Source organism: Perognathus longimembris, chromosome 28 (genome assembly GCF_023159225.1).
Source record: "Perognathus longimembris pacificus isolate PPM17 chromosome 28, ASM2315922v1, whole genome shotgun sequence".
Taxonomy (NCBI): Eukaryota; Metazoa; Chordata; class Mammalia; order Rodentia; family Heteromyidae; genus Perognathus; species Perognathus longimembris.
The window spans coordinates 80,709,864-80,731,142 of NC_063188.1; the positions used below are offsets into that span (position 1 = coordinate 80,709,864).

General features: G+C 41.8%; 2 protein-coding genes across 3 annotated transcripts in view; one reads left to right on the forward strand and one right to left on the reverse strand.

Annotated features, from left to right (window-relative positions):
* Positions 1-4,528, forward strand: part of Slc9a7 (solute carrier family 9 member A7) — a 160,634-nt gene extending 156,106 nt beyond the window's left edge. Inside the window, exon 19 of one of the 2 annotated variants that reach the window (XM_048336181.1) lies at positions 4,516-4,528. The gene's annotated coding sequence lies outside the window, so the exon portion shown is untranslated. Of the gene's footprint in view, positions 1-3,040; positions 3,053-4,515 lie in introns of those variants that run through there. The other variant, XM_048336182.1, reaches the window with a different exon arrangement.
* The window catches only part of Chst7 (carbohydrate sulfotransferase 7), a 25,140-nt gene continuing 4,484 nt past the window's right edge, over positions 624-21,279 (reverse strand). Inside the window, exon 2 of the mRNA XM_048336183.1 lies at positions 624-1,038. The gene's annotated coding sequence lies outside the window, so the exon portion shown is untranslated. The remainder of the gene's footprint in view (positions 1,039-21,279) is intronic.

Consider the following 21,279-nt stretch of genomic DNA (forward strand, 5'->3'; position numbering starts at 1 on the left):
CAAACTGGGCTTGCTTCCAACTGTGATTCTCAGATCTCAGCCTCCTGAGTAGCTTGGATTACAGGCGTGAGCCCCTGGTGCCTGGCTTCTGAGAATTTTTTAATGTACCTTAGAGTTTAAATAAATGCTTCAAACTTAGTCTCTGCCAGAAATTCCTCCTTTCCTGTAAAATTACCACAAGCTTGGGGTATAGAGCCACGAAGGCATCACCTGGGTTGGCTACATGATACTAAATTTGACATTGCACCTGCTTTGGTTCTTACTGAATGAATGCTAAAATTCCAAAATCCAACATACAGTTTCCTTCACAATCTTCACTTTTCCTTTCATATATATTAGCTTGTACTTGAACCATGCAATTGAACCACATCATAAAATCTTCTTCCTAGCAAAATAAAATCTCATTATAGCATGAGTCTAGAGTCCTTTAATTGTCTACGAACAAAACACTAAATTGAACAACTTTAAAGAAAAATGAAATCAAAACAAAAACTCAAAATTGTTTCCGTTCATTATAGCTGTCCTATCCCAGGAAAAATTACTTTTAAGAAACTGGCTCTAGGGTAGGGTGGCTATTTGAAGGAGAGATGAATGGGCCAGTTAAAAATAATACCAACTAGAGCTTTGGTTTCACATGAAGTAGTTTAATGAAGACAGACAGTACTGCCCTTAACCTTGTTCACATTGATGCTTTTGTCCCGACATCTGCTGATATGAAATGGAACCAAATTGCATCTCTTCTTTGTGCTGGAGATGCCTTTCTGAAATGGTTCCAGCAGAGGCGAGTTCTGCCTGGGAACTCAGCTCTTCCTATTTTATGGCCATAAATATCCACATTGTACTGTCACTTTCTCTCTGGAAACCTCATCTCAATCACTGTGTCCATTATTGAACAGCTTGTGATGCTCCTGCTTAGCAGATTTGCACAGCAGTTGGTCTCAAGTCATGCCAGTCTGTAACAGGGTGATCGATGGCCTCCAGTGAGCCACTTCTGCAGAGCTAGGCCAGCGTGCTGAGAGTCCGGTCATGGTGTCTGACCTAAAAGGGAAAGAACAAAGGGTGTTTGAACTTGAGACCACAGAAATCCACAAAGTCTGTTGATCTCTGATGATGAACTATACTCTTCCTGTTAGAAACCCCTCCAGGGGCAGTACTGATCATTTCTAGTTTGAAAATGGGCCAGGACAAGGGACGGGAAGATGAATATAATGGGGGGGGGGTTCCCTCTGTACAATACTGTGGCTGTGATTTGTGCAGCTACTGTGGTGGGGTGCTTGGTGAGGATATCAGAGCTTTCTGGAGCCTTCTGTGTAGATGACAGAGATGAACTAGGAGTGAAGTTAGGTTTCATGGAGTGACCATATCTCCATCCTTCCTTCACATGTGTGTGTTTATGACATTTTAGTCAAAGTGAGTTATGCCAGCCATAGTCGGGTGTACTGTGTTCTGGAATGGACCCTGAAGAAGTCAGCAGACCATAAACAGCAGAGGTCAGAGACAACAGAAAAGCCTGTTGTTGCTAGCCAAAAGATAGGAAAGAAGTTAGTCTACAGAGATAAAAATGAAGTACCACAGAAAAAAAACTCCCTCTGTGAGCAGAGGCCTAGTTCAAACATAGGACTTTTGTGTCCAGGATACAATAGAAAACATTTATCAAACCAAGAATTAGGACAATAAAAACTTGAACAAGAAAAGCAATTCACAGATAACACTGAGATGACAATGACATTGAAATGATCTAAAACATTTTAAGCCGTAAATATTTCAACTAACAACTACTAATGCACTTGAAACAAATGAAAAAAGTCAATAGAAATTTTCAACAAAGGGTAATATGTTGTGTGTATCTGTGTACAGTGTCAGTCCTGGGCTTGAACTCAGGGCATGGGTGTTGTCCCTGAGCTTTTTGGCCCAATGCTACTGTTCTACCACTTGAGCTACAGGTCCACTTCTGGTTATGTGCTTGTTACTTGGAAATAAGAATCTCATAGATTTTACTGTACAGCTGTCTTTGAACCATGATCCTCAGATCTCGGCTTCCTGGCAGCTAGGATTTTACAGGTGTGAGCCACCAACATCCGAGAGAAATTTTCTTTTTGATCATTTGTGGGGCTTGAACTCTGAGCTTAGGTACTGTCCCTGAGCTCTTCAGCTCAAGGCTGGTGCTCTACCACTTGAGCCACAGCGCCACTTCCCGTTTTCTGGTTGTTAATTGGAGATAAGAGTCTCTCAGATTTTCTTGCCCAGGCTGGCTTTGAACCTTGATCCCAAGATCCCAACCTCCTGAATAGCTAGGATTACAGATGTGAGCCACCAGCACTGGGCTATTCTTTTTTAATTAAAACATTATCTTTAAACAGTTGTACAAAGGACTTGCCATTTAACAAAGCAGTTTATGAATATAATGCATCTTGATCAATGTCAGACCTTTCATCATTCTTACCCATCCCTCCCAACCTACCCCTTCTCTGACTTTTCTTAATTTTTGTAGGATATACATTAAATTCTTGATTAACTCTCCATCTTCTATTTAATAAAGAACCAAAAATGTAAAACAAAATTTTTGTGTGAGATAGTCTTGCTAGTGGCTCAGGTTGATCTCAGACTTGCCACCCTGATGCTTTAGCCTCTTAAATGCTGAGAGCATAGGTGTACCCACCATATCTGTCAATGAGGTGGAAGTTTTAGAAGTGTAGAGTACAGTAATCAATACCTCACTAGGTGGGATCACTAGCAGAACAGAGGTGACAGTAAATAAACACTGAATCTGAAAAATCAAACAACAGACTACACAGGTCTAAGCAAAAAAAAGTAAAGTGAAAAAACATGGCCTCAAGGACTGGTGGTATGACAATAACTGATTTACCATCTAAGTTGAAAAAGTACATGAATAAATATAGTTTAAAAAAATCCCCAAACTTGGCAAAAGACATAAACCTACAGAGTAAGACAAACTCTAAAAACTTCAAACAAGAAAAAAATCAAAGAAGTCTACCCCAAGATACAATATAATCACATTTCAGAAAAGCAAAGTCCATAGTACATGCCTGTGGTATGTGGTACAGGCATGGTACATGCCTGTAATCTCAGCACTTGGGGGGGCAAAGACAAGATAGTGAGGCCAGCCCAAGCTACATATTGAGACCCTGTCTCAAAAATTGCGAAGAAATAGGAAATTCTAAGAAAAAGAAACTCTTGATGGCAACAAGAGAGAAATGACACCCATGACTTATGGGAACAGTGTGAATGTCAACAGACTCCATATGTGAATGCATGGAAATACCAAGGAAGTGGCACATTTTTCAAGCTCTAAAAGAAAATAACTGTCAACCCAGACTCTGATATCCCATGATATATCCTTCAAGAATGAAGGGGAAATCATTTCTCAAGAGAAGGAAAGCGAAGGTATTTTGTTGCAAACAGAACTGATGTGTAACAACTGCTAAGGGAAGTTCTTCCAACACAAAGGAAATGATAAAGGAGACTTAAAATACCACAAATGAAACAAGAAAGCAGAAAGGATGAAATGCTAGTAAATTAATACTCTCTTGAATATTTAAAATTATATTTGATGGTCGAGGTAAAAATTACATTTTATGATCGGGTTCTCAATATGTGGAGAAAATACTTAAGAGAATTATTAAAAGGAGCAGGATGAAAGTTAGCTTTCTATAATTCACTAGTAATAGTAAAATGTTGACACAAATAGACTATAATAAAGTATGTATGCATTATCGAAAGGAACCATGAAAATAAACATACAAAAAACTGAATTTACCTCTGATACATCAAAATAAAATGTGAAAAATGATCAAATAACACAGAAAGATGATAGAGAAAGGAAAATGGAACAAAATAGAGATTAAACAAGTCAGTTTCTTAATGATCAGATTTAAGCCCTAAAGTACAAATAATCACTATTATAAATGTGTCAAGCACACAAACTAAATGTGGTTAACAATATGCATGCATTCCCTGAAATGCTAGGACTAGAAGTCAGGGTTGTCAAGTGCTCTACCACTGAGATACACCTCCATCGCTAGAATAGATTTTGAAACAACCTTACCATGCTGTCTATAGAAAATTCAATTAAAATATAATGCTGTATGTTGAAAATAAAAGGATTAAAAGGATATACTATGCAAATCATAATTGAAAGAAAGGGAAAGTAGTTATAGTAATACAGAGAAAATTGCAAGGAACAAAGAAAGACATTATATATAAGTGTTACTTTGAGGTTCCGGGAAGATGGTGGAGGAGCAGCAGAGCCCTAGCTGAGCTACCTCCAACATCGCAGTTTTCCCACCCCAGAGAAACTTTTACCCCTAGATAGCCCAAATAAGTTCTAACAGTACAGGGATTCTGGCTAGGAAGGAAAAATCGACTTTGCTGGTCTGAAAACACAGATTTGAGCTCCGGGAGGCGTCCCACCGCCACGCCAGTACTGGTGCTGGCACAGCGCTGCGCACCCCACACAGCTCAATGGTGACCAGGAAAAAATCCTCCAGACGGCAGCATACAGACACAGATCACAGGCTGAGCATGGACAGGCTGAAATCGCAGAGACAGTGTGAGTACTCCCACGAAAGACAGTCTCACTCATGCCCACAGAGCAGCTCCTTCCCTAACCGCCAGAGCAAAGCGCCATCTTTGACACGGGCAAAGGGTCAGACCAGACTGGATCTAAAGCCTGCCTGGGGAAAGCGAGAACAAAGCGGCCATCTTTGAGAAGGGCAAGAGGGACCAATCAGTGAGAGCCAGCTCTGCCCAGGAGAACGCTCCCTGCCCAGGTGGGAGGCTTGTCCTGGGCCTTGGCTCGGATAGAGGTGCCCGCCCTGCCCGCCGGAATTCCTAAATTAAAAGTGAAAGCGGCAAGCAGCTACCTGTGGCACGGAAACACCAGACGGGGGAACAAACAGTTCCTGAGACAGATAAACAGTCGCGTCACAGAGGAAGCCCAATTCCCAGCCCGAAACGGAGCTGAATTCCATACCCAGCTCTGCCCGGAAGGCCGCCCCGTCCAGGAGGGAGGAACCTCCCCCAGGCAAGCAAACAATGAGCCGAGTAAACTAGGCCAGAGGTGCACTGCCCTGCTGAGTCCACAGCCTATTCAGAGCCAGGTGTTAAAGGCAGCGGCCCTACTGCAGACGGGAGGAGCCACAGTTCCCAAGACTGTTCACGTCCCCATCTACAGTGGACGCCCAAGGCCTACCTGCTAGTTGTGTGAACCACAGAACCCCAGGATTTCACTAACAGGGGCGGAGGGGCAGAGCAGATCCATCCCCTGGGAACTAAAAACGAAATTAAATCAGAACTAAGGAAATGGAAAAACCTCCCATGCTCCTGGATTGGGAGGATTAATATAATCAAAATGGCAATATTGCCAAAGGCTATCTACAAATTCAATGCAATACCCATTAATATCCCAACACCATTTTTTAATGAAATACACAAAGCAATCCTGAAATTCATACGGAACAATAAAAGACCCAGAATAGCAAAAACAATCCTCAGCAGAAAGAACAGTGCTGGAGGAATTACAATACCCAACTTCAAGCTGTATTATAAAGCTATAGTAATAAAAACAGCTTGGTACTGGTACCGGAACAGGCCTGAAGACCAATGGAACAGAATTGAAGACCCAAAAATGAACCCACAGAACTACGCCTACTTAATCTTTGATAAAGGAGCTAAAACAACATTCTGGAAGAAAGATAGCCTCTTTAACAAATGGTGCTGGAAAAACTGGTTCAACACCTGCAACAAACTAAAACTAGATCCTTATATATCACCCTGCGCCAAAATCAATTCCAAATGGATCAAAGATCTCAAAATCAAAACAGACACCCTGAAAACACTAAAGGAAGGAGTAGGAGAAACACTTGGGCTCCTTGGCACTGGACGGAACTTCCTCAACAAAGACCCAGAAAGGCTACAAATCAAAGAAAGGTTCGACAAATGGGACTACATCAAACTGCAAAGCTTCTGCAGGGCAAAGGACATAGCTCGCAAGATAAACAGAAAGCCCACAGACTGGGAGAAGATCTTTACCGGCCATTCAACAGACAAAGGCCTCATATCTAAAATGCATGCAGAACTAAAAAAATTACCTTCATCCAAAACAAAACTGCAAAGAACCAATAGCCCCCTCATCAAGTGGGCTAAAGACTTACAAAGAGACTTCTCTGATGAGGAAATGAGAATGGCCAAGAGGCATGTGAAAAAGTGCTCTACATCAGTGTCCATAAAAGAAATGCAAATAAAAACAACATTGAGATTCCATCTCACCCCAGTAAGAATGTCCTATATGAAGAAAACTAACAATAACAACTGTTGGAGGGGATGTGGCCAAAAGGGAACCCTACTTCATTGTTGGTGGGAATGTAAACTGGTTCAGCCACTCTGGCAAGTGGTATGGAGATTCCTCAGAAGGCTAAACATAAAACTCCCCTATGACCCAGCAGCCCCACTTTTGAGTATCTATCCAAAAGACCACAAACATAATCACACTAAAGCCACCAGCACAACACAATTTGTCATAGCTAGAATCTGGAACCAACCCAGATGCCCCTCAGTAGATGAATGGATCAGGAAAATGTGGCACATATACACAATGGAATTTTCTGCCTCTATCAGAAAGAATGACATTGCCCCATTTTTAAGGAAATGGAAGGACTTGGAAAAAGTTATACTAAGTGAAGTGAGCCAGACCCAAAGAAACATGGACTATATGGTCTCCCTTCTGGGAATAATTAGCACAGGTTTAGGCAAGTCACAGCAGAGGATCACAGGAGCCCAATAGCTATACCCTTATGAACACCTAAGATAATGCTAAATGAAATGAACTCCATGTTATGGAAACAATTTTTATATCACAGTTGTAAATACTTTCAACGTGCCATATGTAACTGTAGCCTCTATTATTGATGATATTCCTGTTTCACCTTCCTGTGGTTGTACCTACACTATCTTTTATCTTATCTGAGTATATTGGAAACCGGGTATACTGGTATTAGAACCAGGAAATTGGAAGGGAATACCAAAATCGAGAGACACAGGTTAAAAAAAGACAAATAACTACAAAAGCAATACTTACAAACTCTTTGGTGAAAATGAACTGAACAACTGAACAACTCATGGGGGGGAGGGGGAAAGGAAAGAGGTGGGGGGAGGGAGGAATGAGGGAGGAGGTAACAAACAGTACAAGAAATGTATCCAATGCCTAATGTATGAAACTGTAACCTCTGTGTAATTCAGTTTGATAATAAATATATATATAAGAAAACTAAAAAAAAGTGTTACTTTATCAACAAGACACAGCAATTCTGAGTGTATATACAATAACAACAGAGCTTCAAATTTCCAGAGGCAAAAACTGAAGAAACAGTAAGGAGAAATAGATATGTCCACATTTGTAGTGGGAAACTTCAGTACCCCTCTCTCAACAATTAATAGAGTCCTAGGCAGAAAATCAACAAGGATATAAAAAGAACTTAAAACTGTGAACCCAACAGAATTAAAAGTCATTTATTGAACGTTTTACTTACTAACAGTGAGATATACAGTCTTCTTAAGTATACATGGCATGTTTATCACATATAGCTTATACTGGTTCACAAAACAAACTTGAACAAATTTGAAAAATTGAAATAATAATAGAGCTGATTTGTCAGAGACTGGTGGCTCATGTCTAGATTCCCAGGCCCAGGAGTCTGAGATCTGAAGATCTCAGTTCAAAGCCAGCCCGGGCAGGAAAGACCATGAGACTCATCTCTAAGTAACCAGCAAAAAGCCAGAAATGGAGCTGTGGCTCAAGTAGTAGAATACCAGCCTTAAGCAAAAAGGTAAGTTAGGGCATGAAACTCAAGTTTAAGCCCTGTACTACAAGCACATCATTTGCTGGAGCAAATTAGACTGCTAGAGCAGTTAGACATCCATAGGCCAAAATAATCTTTGACCTAAACCTCACACTTCATTTTTTTTTTTTTTGGCCAGTCCTGGGGCTTGGACTCAGGGCCTGAGCACTGTCCCTGGCTTCTTTTTGCTCAAGGCTAGCACTCTGCCATTTGAGCCACAGCGCCACTTCTGGCCATTTTCTGTATATGTGCTGCTTGGGAATCGAACCCAGGGCCTCATATATATGAGGCAGGCACTCTTGCCACTGGGCCATATCCCCAGCCCTCACACTTCATTTTTAAAAGTCAACTCAAAATCAAGCATCCAGGACAGGTTCTGGTGGCTTTATGCCTGTAATGCTAGGAAAATGCTGTACTGGAGATATGGCTCAACAGATAGAACTTCAGCAATGAGGAAGAAAGTCAGATTTCTTTTTCTGAAGCCCCAAGTTCAAGCCCCTGTACTGGTGTGCATGCACATGTGTGAGCGCATGCACACACACACAAATTATCGAATTAAAGTGTTAATACAGACAAGCTTATCTTAAAATTTATGAGGAAAACCAAGGTAAATGTTATGAAACATTTATAAGAAAACACATGAGAAAAATTTATACTTTGGGATACATAAAGCATTCATAAAGCCCCAAATGCACCATCCACAAAAGGAAAAAATGATAAACTGGACATAAGCAAAGCAAAAGTAGGCAACTTTTGGAAATTTGAGATTGAAAGATTTCCTCCATTTTTCTCAGAGACATAAACCTGTTCCTCCCATGTGTCAACTTCAGTCACCTAGGTGTTTGGCAGAACAATGAACAGTATGGATCTCAGATTCCAATAGGAATACACCTGGCCTATCTGAAAATGTTCCAGCCACATTGGGTCTTTTTTTCAGATTCTGGAATACTAGGAATTCAAGCTCTTTCTTGCCTCAAGACCTTTGCATATGTGGTTCATTCTTTTGCACTGTTCGATTCCATTTCAGCATAACTGACTATCTTTTAGGCCTCAGGTTAACTTTTTGTAGAAGACTTTCCAGACCAATCTAACGCCTGCAGTTCTCTTCGTACTCGCTTTCCTAAGCTCACTAATAAAAGGTAACTTCTGTTGGGACAGAAATCTATCTTACTCACCTTTGTAAGCCATTGCCTGGCTATTCTTCGTATACAGGGAGGCACTCAAACTTTGACTTGCAAAATAGGTAAAAAGTTACCGGATATTCCACTGGGTTGGGAAAAGCTACTTTTTTTTTATTTCTTACATCATCTTGACAATAAAAAAAATTTTAAGTAAAAGAAAAAGGCTTTGCGAACCTTAATATAATGCATAAGAACAATCCAGGTTGTGGATGGGGTTAGAAGAGATCTGGAGGAGGAGAAAAGAAGCTGCATTTGGGGTGTGGCTCAGTTGTAGCTTGTTTGCCTAACATACATTTGGCCCTAAACTACTAAACTTCTTGGTTAAAGCCATTTTCCCTTATCCACAACCTGAAGAAAATGAAAATATTTCCTACTGCCTACAGTAGTTGGAACTATTTAAAGATCTAACTTGCCTGGGTGCAGTGGCCCATGTCAGTAAATCCTAGTTACTTGGGAGGCAGACACTTAGAGGATTGAAGTTCTAGAGCAGCCCAAACAAAGTGTTTGTGAGACCCCCATCTCGAGAAAAATGCTGAGAGTGGTGGCGCATGATAGCCTGTGCCTGTTATCCCAGCTACAATGCAGGCTATGGGTAGAAAGATCTCATTCCCAAAGGAGCCTAGACATAAAATCTTTGGGGGGGGGCGAGGGGCAAGGCTGTGGCTGTGGCTTAAATAGTAGAGCCACTGCCTAGCAAGTGCAAGACTCTAGGTTCAACCCCTCCCCCCCGACCCAGTATTGCTAAAAAGACATATCCTGTCTGATAATGATTAAAAAAATAAAACTGTGTAAATCATGTGAGAAGTCAAAGTTTCTTTTTATCAATGTCTTGAGAAACATATATAAAAAGGGTTTAAAACAATATGTGACAGGGCTGGGAATGTGGCTTAGTGGTAGAATGTTTGTCTAGCATGCATGAAGTCCTGGGTTCGATTCCTCAGTACCACATAAACATAAAAAAACCAGAAGTGGCCTTGTGACTCAAGTGGTAGAGTGCTAGCCTTGAGCAAAATAAGCCAGGGACAGTGCTCAGGGCCTGAGTTCAAGCCCCAGGACTGGCAAACAAAACAAAATAAATAACATGTGACAGGTGCTGGTGACTCATGCCCATAATCCTAGCCACCCAGGAGGCTGAGATCTGAGGATCATGGTTCGAAGCCAACCCAGGCAGAAAAGTCCCCGTGAGATTCTTATCTCCAGCTAATTACCAGAAAACTGGAAGTGGCATAGTGTCTCAGTGTTAGAGTGCTAGACTTCAGGAAAAGAGCTCAGGGACAGAGCCCAGGACCAGAGTTCAAGCCCCATGACTGAAAACCACATGACACTCAAGTGTCATTCCTTAAATACTCAAAGGGATCACAAATCAGCTTTCATTTTTTTTTAAAAAAATCATTGCTTATTTAAAGATTCAAAGTTGTACTATAATGAGCTGGAGTCTTTTACCTCCTTTGCTAAAGTTCCCCTGAGTGTTTAAATTGCCAGGCAGACCCTAAATATAACTGCTTGTCCTAACAGCCTTGGCCTCACCATCAAAGGGAAATCTCCCTGTGGGTTCACTATGGTTGGTGTCAAAGGCCTTGATTACTGGCATTTGGCTCCAAGGAGGCCCCAGAGCTGTGATTTAGTGACACAGGAAGACACTCAGTATTTTAATCATAATTTTTTTCAACCTTTAAAGCCAGTATGGTGAGAGGCTGTGGGGAGAATCAACTTCCTGCTAACTTTCAAGTTTGGATTAACCCATTGAACTTGCAGCTTTGCCTCTGTCAGTGGCCTTCCAGATCAGGTAAGAAGTGTGGTGCTGTCAAACACCCCTCCACCAGTCTCCTGTCTCCCAAGTGGATCTGGGCACCCACTGCCCAGGTGCCCTATTTGTGCTTTGGACTTCACTACCAAAAGATGCTGGAAAGATTTAGCTGGCTGGCTGGCTGGTATGTCTGGGTATTTATTTAGCTGGCCCTGGGGCTGGCCCAGCTCATTTGACAGCTTTCCTCCTTGGCCATTCCCAGAACTAATAATTAAAGGACTGATGGGAGCTGCAGCCTTTGTATGCTTATGGGGTATTCTCCCAACCCTGCAACCTGATCCACACAACGGATGATGTTAAGATCTAAGCTTATCTGTCTGCCCAGGTTAAGCTTGCATTACCTTCCTGTTTGCACATGGAATCACTGAAATACAGTTTGTCAAGGCAAACGGAAATGACTGACAGTGCAGATGACAATAGAGCCATTAAGCTGTTAAGTTGTAAGGGAGCTGCTTTGGGGCAAAGGTAAAAGAACTCTTGAGATCCTCACAAATGTTCCCTAACCAGGGAACAAAATATCATTTCAAACAGCTAGTTTGAAAATAGAACTGTTCCTTCCTTCCCCTGCCTGCAAATGTACTTTACACATTCAATATTATAGACGTTATAAATAATTTCCAAACTTTTGATCTGAAAAATTAAATGTCAAAGGATACTGGTAAATAACAGATGCAGCAACTTTCAGGTAAAAATAAAACAAAACAAAACTGAGAACACTCTCCCTTGGGAAATAGAGGAAGAAATGAGTGGAGAAGCCACTAGCTGGGACCAGGCACCCCAGAGGGTGCTGAGCAAATCTATACTCTGGTAGTATCTCACTCTGGCTGGAGAATTCCGAGCAAAAGCTCAATTAACATGAGCCTCACCCCTCAGTCAGCCATGTCAAAAGGCAAGTCATTAAAATAAAATGAAGTAAAAGCATGTCTCTAATTTTATGATACCTACCCCAAATAAAAATTTCCAAAATTTCTGAGCTCACTTGAGAACAAATGAATGTGCATTAAACCTTTATTAATAAAATTGGTCACTGTGATGTAAAACTTTATATGTGCCTGTTTGTATGTATTTGTGTGTCTGCACATTCCTGCACTGTGAGGATACTGGAGCTTAAAGTTAGGGGCTGGGTGCTGTTTTCTAGCTTTTTTACTCAAGGCTGGCACTTTATTGATTGAGCCAAAGCTCCACTTTCAGCTCTTTGCTGGTTAATTGCAGATAAGAGTCTCTTAGATTTGTGTGCCCAGGCTGGTTTCAAACTGTGATCCTCAGCTCTCAGGCTTTGGAGTAGCTAGGTTTACAGATGTGAGCCTCCTGGCTCTGGCACAACTTTAGGGTTTAAAGTATCCATTTAAATATAGAATAAAAATGTGCCAGGCACTGGTAGCTCACACCTATAATCCTAGCCACTCAGAAGCTTGGTTTGATGCCAACCCAGGCAGGAAAGTCCATGAAAATCTTATCTCCAATTAGCCACTAAAAAGCAGGAAGTGGATTTGTAGCTCAAATGGTAGAACACCAGCCATAAACACAAAATTTCAAGAATAGCACCCAGGCTCTCAGTTCAATCCCCAGGACTAGCACAAGAAAAGAATAAAAATGGGAAACAGTTGAGCTTACCTGGTTGACTTTTTAGTTTTTTTCCTTTCATTGAGCTGCTTGAAATATTTGCAGTTGGCATGCTTGATGGCTTTTGTGATTAAAGTTCCTCCCAACTGCAGTAATGAACTGAGTCAGTGTTTTCTAATATCCACTTAGACAGGCCACATGCAGATGTTTGACACACCCAAGTGGACCTGAGAAGATTTGAGATGGTATGGGGCTTGGAAGTGATTAGAGCTGAGACCTGCAATTTAGGCAGCCATTTGGTCCCGAAGGCACTGTCAAATGAGTGCCTAAAGAGGAAGAAGGGGTCCTGAAGCTGCTCATGAGGACTTGTTCTTTGCTTTCAATCAGCTTTAAGATGGAGGGTGCTGGTGGGTCACACCTGTAATCCCAGTTACTCAGGAGGAAGAGTAATTTGGAAGAGTAATGCCAGCCCTGAGCAAGAAAGCTAAGCAGTCTGAGTGAGCTTGAGGCTCTTAGTTGAAACCTTGGGACCAGAGGAAAATAAGTTACCAGGCTGTGATTACAATTCATTATGAAAAGAGTGTGGTTCAGTCACTGTGTCACGACACTTTAGGTATCTCTCCCTGCACAGTGAAGCTGTTTGTTCTAGAATTTCATAACCTATCCTTCTAAACAGTCCGGTAGGTGTAAAATGGCCTTATTGCTAAGAGCAGGTTTGAGTTGGCCATTCCTCATTGTAACATTGCTAGAGAGTGACACACCTAACAGCAAGCTGCAAAAGTTATCGGGATAATGATCACAATAATCTTCCTGAACTCAAAGCAATTTCTCTTCCCCTTTGACTAGAGAGAAATAAAAATAAGATCAATTTAAACAACATTCAAAGCCAAGTTCTGTGGCATACTCTGGTAGCCTATAATCCCAGATACTCGGGATACAGGAAGATAGAAAGATTCAGAGTTCAAGAACAACCAGCCCAGACTGGGGGTATGGTTCAAGTGGTAGAACACTTGCTTAGAATGTACCAGGCTCGGGGCTGGGAATATGGCTTAGTGGTAGAGTGCTTGCCCAGCATGCAGGAAGCCCTAGGTTCAGTTCCTCAGTACCACATAAACAGAAAAAGCCAGAATTGGTTCTGTGGCTCAAGAGGTAGAGTGCTAGCCTTGAGCAAAAGAAAAAAGAAGCCAGGGCAGTGCTCAGGCCCTGAGTCCAAGCCCCAGGGCTATCAGAAAAAAAGGAAGGAAGGAAGGGGAGGGGAGGGGAGTGAGGAGAGGGGGAAGGGAATGAGCAGAGGGGGAGGTAGAGGAGGAGGATGGAGGGAGAGGAGGAGAAAGCCAAGCAAGAGCATAAGGCCCCAAGTTCAAGACAGAAGTGGCTCAGTGGTAAACTTCAGCCTAGCAAGTGTGACATCCTGAGTTTATACCCCAGAATTACACCTCTTCCAAAATGAGTATTAAAAAAAAGAGAATGTACCAGGCTCTGAGTTCGATCTTTTACTGCACACAAAAAAACCATAGAATGCTGATGTTGTTATTCTCAGCCAACCATATCCTTATTGTAAAGTCTTTATGAATATTATTATTCTCATTTATTTTTATGTCAATTGTACATACTTATGGGTTATGGTGTTGTAATTCAATACACATATACACCATGTTATGATCAATTCAGGGTTGTTAATATTTCCTTCTCCTTAAACATTATTTAATAAAATTCTGTTTGGGGCATGATAACTCACATCTTTAATCACAGCTGGTCAGGAAGGAGAGTCCATTGGAAAATCTTGCTAGCTGAGGTAACGATTTAGTAAGACTTGTCCTGCAATCCTGCATCTCAACAATTAAAACTCATTTCACATGCCTGTCATCCCAGCTAGAGGAGGCTGTAGATAGGAGGATAAGGCTCTGTATTGCAGTCCAAGCCAGCCGTGGGCAAAAACTGAGATGCTACATGAAAAATAACCCAAAGCAAAAAGAAGAGGGTAATTAGTGTTTCCTTCTTGCAATTCCTAACAGCAGTGGTAGAAGGAGGGACAGACAAGAAAGCATAACATTTTGGTTTAGGACCTGAAAAATGTATGGGTTTCCCTAATTGCATCCATGGTGATAACATTATTACAGTAAGAGCATCTTTTTGTGTTGTTGGTGGTGCCAGTACTAGCTTGAACTCAGAGCCTTACACTCTCACTATTTTTTTCCACTCACAGCTAGTACTCTACCACTTGAGCCATACTCCTACTTCTAGCTTTTTGCTAGCTAAGTGGAGATGAAAGTCACACAGATTTGTCTACTCCAGCTGGCTTTGAACTATGATCCTCATATCTCAGCCTCCTGAGTAGCTGGGATTACAGGCCTGAGCGACCAGTAGCCAACTTCATTCATCGTCTAATTACATTGCTCCTAAAATTTATACATTTAACATACACCAGCCTTTGGCTGGTCACAAGGAAGTCCTATTTTTAAATACCTTGATTTTAAGTATGTTTGGCTTGTCATTCTCTCTGAATGGCTTACCATGATCTCTCTGAAGCAATAAAAAGCCATTTTTGATAAAGTCTGGACTTACGGGAAAAGTGGCCTCAGAATTCTGAAACATTCTTCCATAAAGTCCACCTTATCTGTGTGCCATGACTTCAATTAGTCTCTCAGTGCCATCCTGGGAGACACTAGGAACCTTCCTCACTTCATCAGCTCTACTTGAGAATTCAAAGTTCTGTACTGCTTCCCCAACCCCACTGCCATCCTCTCGCCTGCATGTTCTCCCCTGGCTTTAGAAATCCCTGGGCTGTTCTGTGTCAGGGACAAAGCCCATGCTGCAAAACTTTGGTCAGCTGGGCGGCTTCCTCTGACTCAACACTGCCTCTGACCCAAAGATGTTAAGCAAACAGTACTCTTTGGAAGTGCTCCCTTTGGCCCCTTGGACTTCAGGCCAGACTTGATTTTTAAAATTATTATTCTTTCTTTATCTTCCTTTACTTTTCTTTTAAATTTTTCTAGCTTTTGTTTTTTTTCTCCCTCCCTCCTCTCACTAACTCTCCTCCCCCTCCTCTTTTACTTCCTTTCTTTCATTTATTTTTGCAGTGCTGGGGATGAAACCCAGGGCCTAGAGTATGTGAAGCAAGTGCTCTTCCACTGAGCTATCTCCCCAACCTAAGATTTGAGGCTTCTTACTGACCAAGCCCAATAACTACCCTGCATCTTTTCAGTGTCCATAATCACCCCGTACCTTAAGGTAACATTTCCTTGGAAAGGTTTCAATTCCACAGGGAAAAATAGGTGTCTAGGTCAGTGGCTGTTTTCAGAATGTGACTGTACTGAGAACACAGTCACACTGAAGGAAAATTCAGTGGTTCTCCTTCACAGCTTCTAACCCTGGAGTTTATTTCTTTCACCATTAGCTAATGTTGTAACTTATTCTCAGCATCCTTCAGGATGGCCTTTGATATGTACAAGGCCAGCTGCAGAAATGTCAGCCCAGCTGCTGGCTTGATGCCTGGGGCCAGAGTGGTGGAGGAGACAGGCAACCGAACTGAAGGATTCTAATTCTCAGGAAGATATCACTGGGCCCTGAAATGTTTTTTTTTCCCCAATTGAAATGGCTTCCTTTCAGCTCCCAAGCAGTTCTCCACTTTCCAGGGTTCTTGAACTTGGGCCAAGGTTGTTTCTTTGTCCCTAGTGTTCCTTACTTTATGCTGTACTTGAGCCCAATGTTGTTTTCAGTAAAGCAAGTCCCTTCAGTTCTGTTGGAAAACCTGAGGATGGGAATCCAGGAGACCTGAGAGGAAAGAAGGGAAGAGCAACGAGAGGAGGAGGAGGGAAGGAGGAATGACTTTCAAAGTGAGTTGGTAGGTATTTGAGGGTGTTTCGCCATTTCTGTTTCTGTTTAGATTGAATTTGCTAGTAAGAAAGTTTCCTGATTGGTGGGACTTAAGTTATAGGACACCAACTACTTTGCTAGATTCTTCCAAAGGATGCATATATCTTTTCCAGAACAAAGACCAAGATACTTATGTGCTCATAGGGGTCCATCTACAGCACCAAAAGCTACCAACAGGAATAACCTCTTGGTTCTACCAAGAGTAGAGGCAAAAGAAAAAAAAAAAGAGTAGAGGCTACAGGAAGACGTGCTGAAAGGGACAAGACATTATGTCAGTCTGTTTAGGCCAGGAGTGAATAGCATATGTACAATGACAGAATCTTACATAAACAGCTACAGACAAAACAATTGAAGGCATGTGAGAGGGGGATAAATGGAACCGTGAATAATTTGTCTTTTCATAACTACACCCTACATCTGCCTGAAACTTCAAAGCTTCCAGTACTTTCCCCTAAATCACTGGGGTAAACGTTCACTGCTCACCAACAAACCTGATTTTGCTCCCATTCTGATTTTGCTCCCTGTCAGTGGCCAGGCCCAGGGGATAAACCATTGAATAGACTAATAGAATCACCTGGGAAACTTTCAAACTTCCAATGCTTGCATCTTGGGACCTCATACCAGACTAAATAAATCAGAACTTCCTGGGCTGGGATGTATGTAGCTCAGTGACAGAGCACCTGCCTAGCATATGAGGCCCTGGGTTTGGTCTCCCAACACGAAGCCCAAATAATCTCTTGTGGTAGGTACAGCTCAGGAATTGGCACTTTAAAAAACGTCCTCAGCCAAAAGTATCTTTATCCTCTCCCTTTCTGAGATTTCAGTTACCTATTGTCAACTACAACCCAAAGATATTAATAGAAAATTGCAACAAAGTCAAGCCATAAAAATCAATAGCCTTTCTCTATACCACCAATGTACAAGCAGAGGGAAATCAGCAAACAATTCCATTTGCAATAGCCTCAAAAAATACTGAAGAATAAACCTAGCTAAGGAAGCAAAAGACTTCTATAATGGAAACTATAAAAATCTGAAGAAAGAAAGCAAAGATGATAGCAGGAACTGGAAAGACCTCCATGTGTAAAATTAATATAGTGAAAATGGCCATAATGCAAAGATGATCTACAAATTTAACACAATCCCCCATCAAAATCCCAATGACTTCTCCATGAAGGAAATAATCCAAAAATTCATATGAAACAACAAAAGACCTTGAATATCAAAAGCAATTTTAGGCAAAAAAAAAAAAGAGCGATACTGGAGACATCACAATTGCAGACTCATGCTTTACTATAGAGCCATAATAACAAAACTTACTTGGTATTGACATTAAAAATAGGTTCAAAACTGAACACCTCGGGGGGGGGGAAGGGAAAGGGGAGGAGGGAGGAGGGTATGAGGGACAAGGTAACAAACAGTACAAGAAATGTATCCAATGTCTAATGTATGAAAATGTAACCTCTCAGTACATCAGTTTGATAATAAAAATTTGAAAAAAATAGGTTCAAAGATAAATGAAACAGATTAGAAGACCCAGAAATAAAGCCATATATTTAAAAAATGCAGAAATAATTATCCACTGGGGTCCTAAGTAGTCTGATAAAATGTCATACAGTGCTACTCTGTCCTACCTTTATTTTTCATTTTTTCATTTTTATTTTTTGATACTGGGGATCAAGCCCAGGGCATTGTACTTGCTAGGAGAGCTCTTTGCCAATGAGCTACAGCCTTTCCTAACTTTATCTAGCATAGCTATACTATTTACACTCCTTGCCCCATGGCACTTGAGCAAAAATGCATTGAAACTCTTATTATAACATATTGTTATAATTGCTCTATCTTCTAAGTATTGTTGTTAATCTCTTACTGTGCCTAACTTAAAAAGTAAACATCATAGATATGTATGGGGAAAAACCATACTGCATACATATGCACACATATAAGGTTTTATATGATCTGTTTTTAGGCATCCATTGAGGACCTTAAAACATAAAGAAGGCTCTAAGGATAAGAATAAGAGGGGTAACTATTGTAATTTCTAGCAAGGGCTGAGAATTGTTGGTCTGAGCCACTCATGCCCAATTATTGGCCTAGGGCAAGCCATGTGACTCAGTTCTAGCCAGTGACACATAAAAGTAAGTCAGGTAGGGTAGGGATGTTCTTGGAAAGATATTTATAAGCAGATTAACAAAAAAGAACATTATACCTACAAACCACCTTTTGTCCTTTCTACCTTTATTTTGTGCAAGTACTGGGGCTTGAACTCAGAGCTTCATGCTGTTGCCTGGCTGTTTTGCTTAAGGCTGGTGCTCTACCCCTTGAACCACACTTCAAACTCCAGCTTTTTGATAGTTAATTGGTGATTATTATCATGGATTTGTCTTTCTAGGCTGGCTTTGAAGCTTGCTCTTCAGATCTCAACCTCCTGAGTAGCTAGGATTACAGGCATGAGCTACTGGTGTCTGGCTTTTCCCACCTACATTTTAACAACCTTTTTTTCCCTTTGTCCAGTTGTGGGGCTTGAACTTTGTGCCTGGGTGATGTTGTTAGGGCTGACCTGAAAACTGGAGTAACTAAATATAAGTTTTAGTGTTAAAATTATAACAGCTTCTAAACACTGGTAATGACTCCATGATAGAGGGCTGCACTCCCACCCATGAGACTAGTTTCTTATAGTTTGACATTTAAAAATGTAGAGAGCACTTGTTCCCCTCTATACCTGGGTAACAACCATGGTAATGGACAGTAAAAATATGACCACAGTCATAGACTATAGAAATAACCATAATAGTAGTAGAAATGCCATGGTAACTGTTGGGTTGGTTTACTTATGATTGAGTACTGGACTGTTTTAGCCTGCTCAAGCTTGCTTAGTGGTATTGGGAAAACATGGTCACAATTGTTAAAATAAAGTTGGTACTAGGTCAGCCTGACTGAAATATTCTGCTTCTGTAAATGGCTTTGTGACTTGCTCTACCCCATGCACTAACCCCCTGCGTCAGTGCTATGTGACCACCTGTTGTCAATTCCTGATACCCCGGCCAGTTCCCGATATCAAAGCCAAAATAGATAACTGAAAGGGTAGATAGCCAATAGAAATAGGACAAGACTTGCTTGCTAGATGCCATCCAATCAAGTATCTGCCAAGTTGGAAATACCCTACCCCTGTTGTAATCACAATAAAAACCCTGCCTATCTGAGGGTTGGGGCTCTCAATCCAGATCCGCTGTGTCGGTGATGGTTGGGAGTCCAGGCTCGAGCTTGCAATAAAGACTCTTGTGGGTTTGCATTGGTATGGGCTCCTTGGTGGCCTTTGGGGATCGGAAATCTGGCATAACACTGTCTCTCATATCTTCAGCTCAAGGCTAGCACTCTACCAATTGAGCCACTGTGCTTCTTCCAGTTTTCTGGTGGTTAATTGGAGGTAAGAGTCTCACAGACTTTCCTGCCCTGGCTTTGAACTATGATCCTCAGGTCCCAGCTTCCTGAGTAGCTAGGATTACAGGTGTGAGCTACCAGCACCCAGCCATTTCAACAACCTTTGTGTAGTGTGTAAGAATGTGGTGCTGGGAGCTGTGGCTACTGTCTGTGATACTGAGAATATAAACTAGTGGCTGAAGTCAAGATGTTAGAGGTAGAAAGAACCTGAGGCCATGGTGACTTGATTCAAGATATTACAATTCCCTCTCAGATCTGAGAAAGCTCACGTAGTCCCTCTATGCCAAATTCTGTCTCTTATATACAGACCATCTTGAAGCTGAACCAAGGGCATGCATGCTCTTGTGGCCCTTGAGGAGTATAGTTGCAGTGTCCTTGGCTTCTTGTTGAAAGCTTAGGAATATTTTCTTTGTTCATGGTTGGGACATAATAAGGCTAAAGGTATTTTGCATCCCAAACTAGCCTGTAAGCACCCAGCTAGGTTGCCAGAGTGAGTGCCTGGGGATGCTATGAGAAAGCTGGAAGATGCTTGTTAGATTATGAACACTGGAGTCTAATACCACTGTCATACCCTCACCCAGCCCAGGGTGACTTTTTTTGTTTGTTTGTTTGTTTGTTTGGGTTTGTTTTTTTTGCCAGTCCTGGGGCTTGGACTCAGGGCCTGAGCACTGTCCCTGGCTTCTTTATGCTCAAGGCTAGCACTCTGCCACTTGAGCCACAGCGCCACTTCTGGCCATTTTCTGTATATGTGGTGCTGGGGAATTGAACCCAGGACCTCATGAGGTGAGCACTCTTGCCACTAGGCCATATCCCCAGCCCCCAGGGTGACTTTTGGTATATTACTTCTTCTTTGAATCCCCAACTCCTCATTTGTAACTGGTATATATGTGGAGTTGTTACCACAATGCATGGTGAACGGCTCTCTTTGTAAGAACCTTTGAGTCTATCCTCTCCTCCATCCCTTCTCCCCCCCTTCTCCCTTCCTCATTGCATCCCTCCCTTCCTTCTTTCTTTCCTGTCTCCCTTCCTTTTCTCCCATACTGTTCCCCCAACAGAATAGTGTAAACTTTTAGAAAATCCATTAATGGATCAGTAGCATAATCTTCCAGGAATGTAAGAATTATAATAAACCAATGGGTTGAAAAGTATACAATACAGGAGGAATGGCTGTCACCAAAGCCTGAAAAGCCTAAAGCTTGAACCGAGATGTCACTGTAGCCCAGAAAAGGAGGCCCTATCAGCCTTCCACACAGTAGTCACTGTCACTATACAGACTTGCTCTTACTGGAGGGAAAAATCTTTGTCCTCTATCCTATACTCCAGACTGACTCTCATTCCTCTCTCTGTCTCTCTGTCTCTGTAGGTCTCCATGCCTAACCCCTCCCCCCACCCGCTGTGGTTTGTACTCAGGGCCTGGACACTATCCCTTAGCTTTTTCACTCAAGGCTGGCAGTCTACCACTTGAGTCACAGCTTGTTGCTGGTTACCTGGATATAAGTCTCATAGACTTTCCCACCTGGTCTTGAATCATGATCCTCAAGAGCTCAGATCCTGAGTA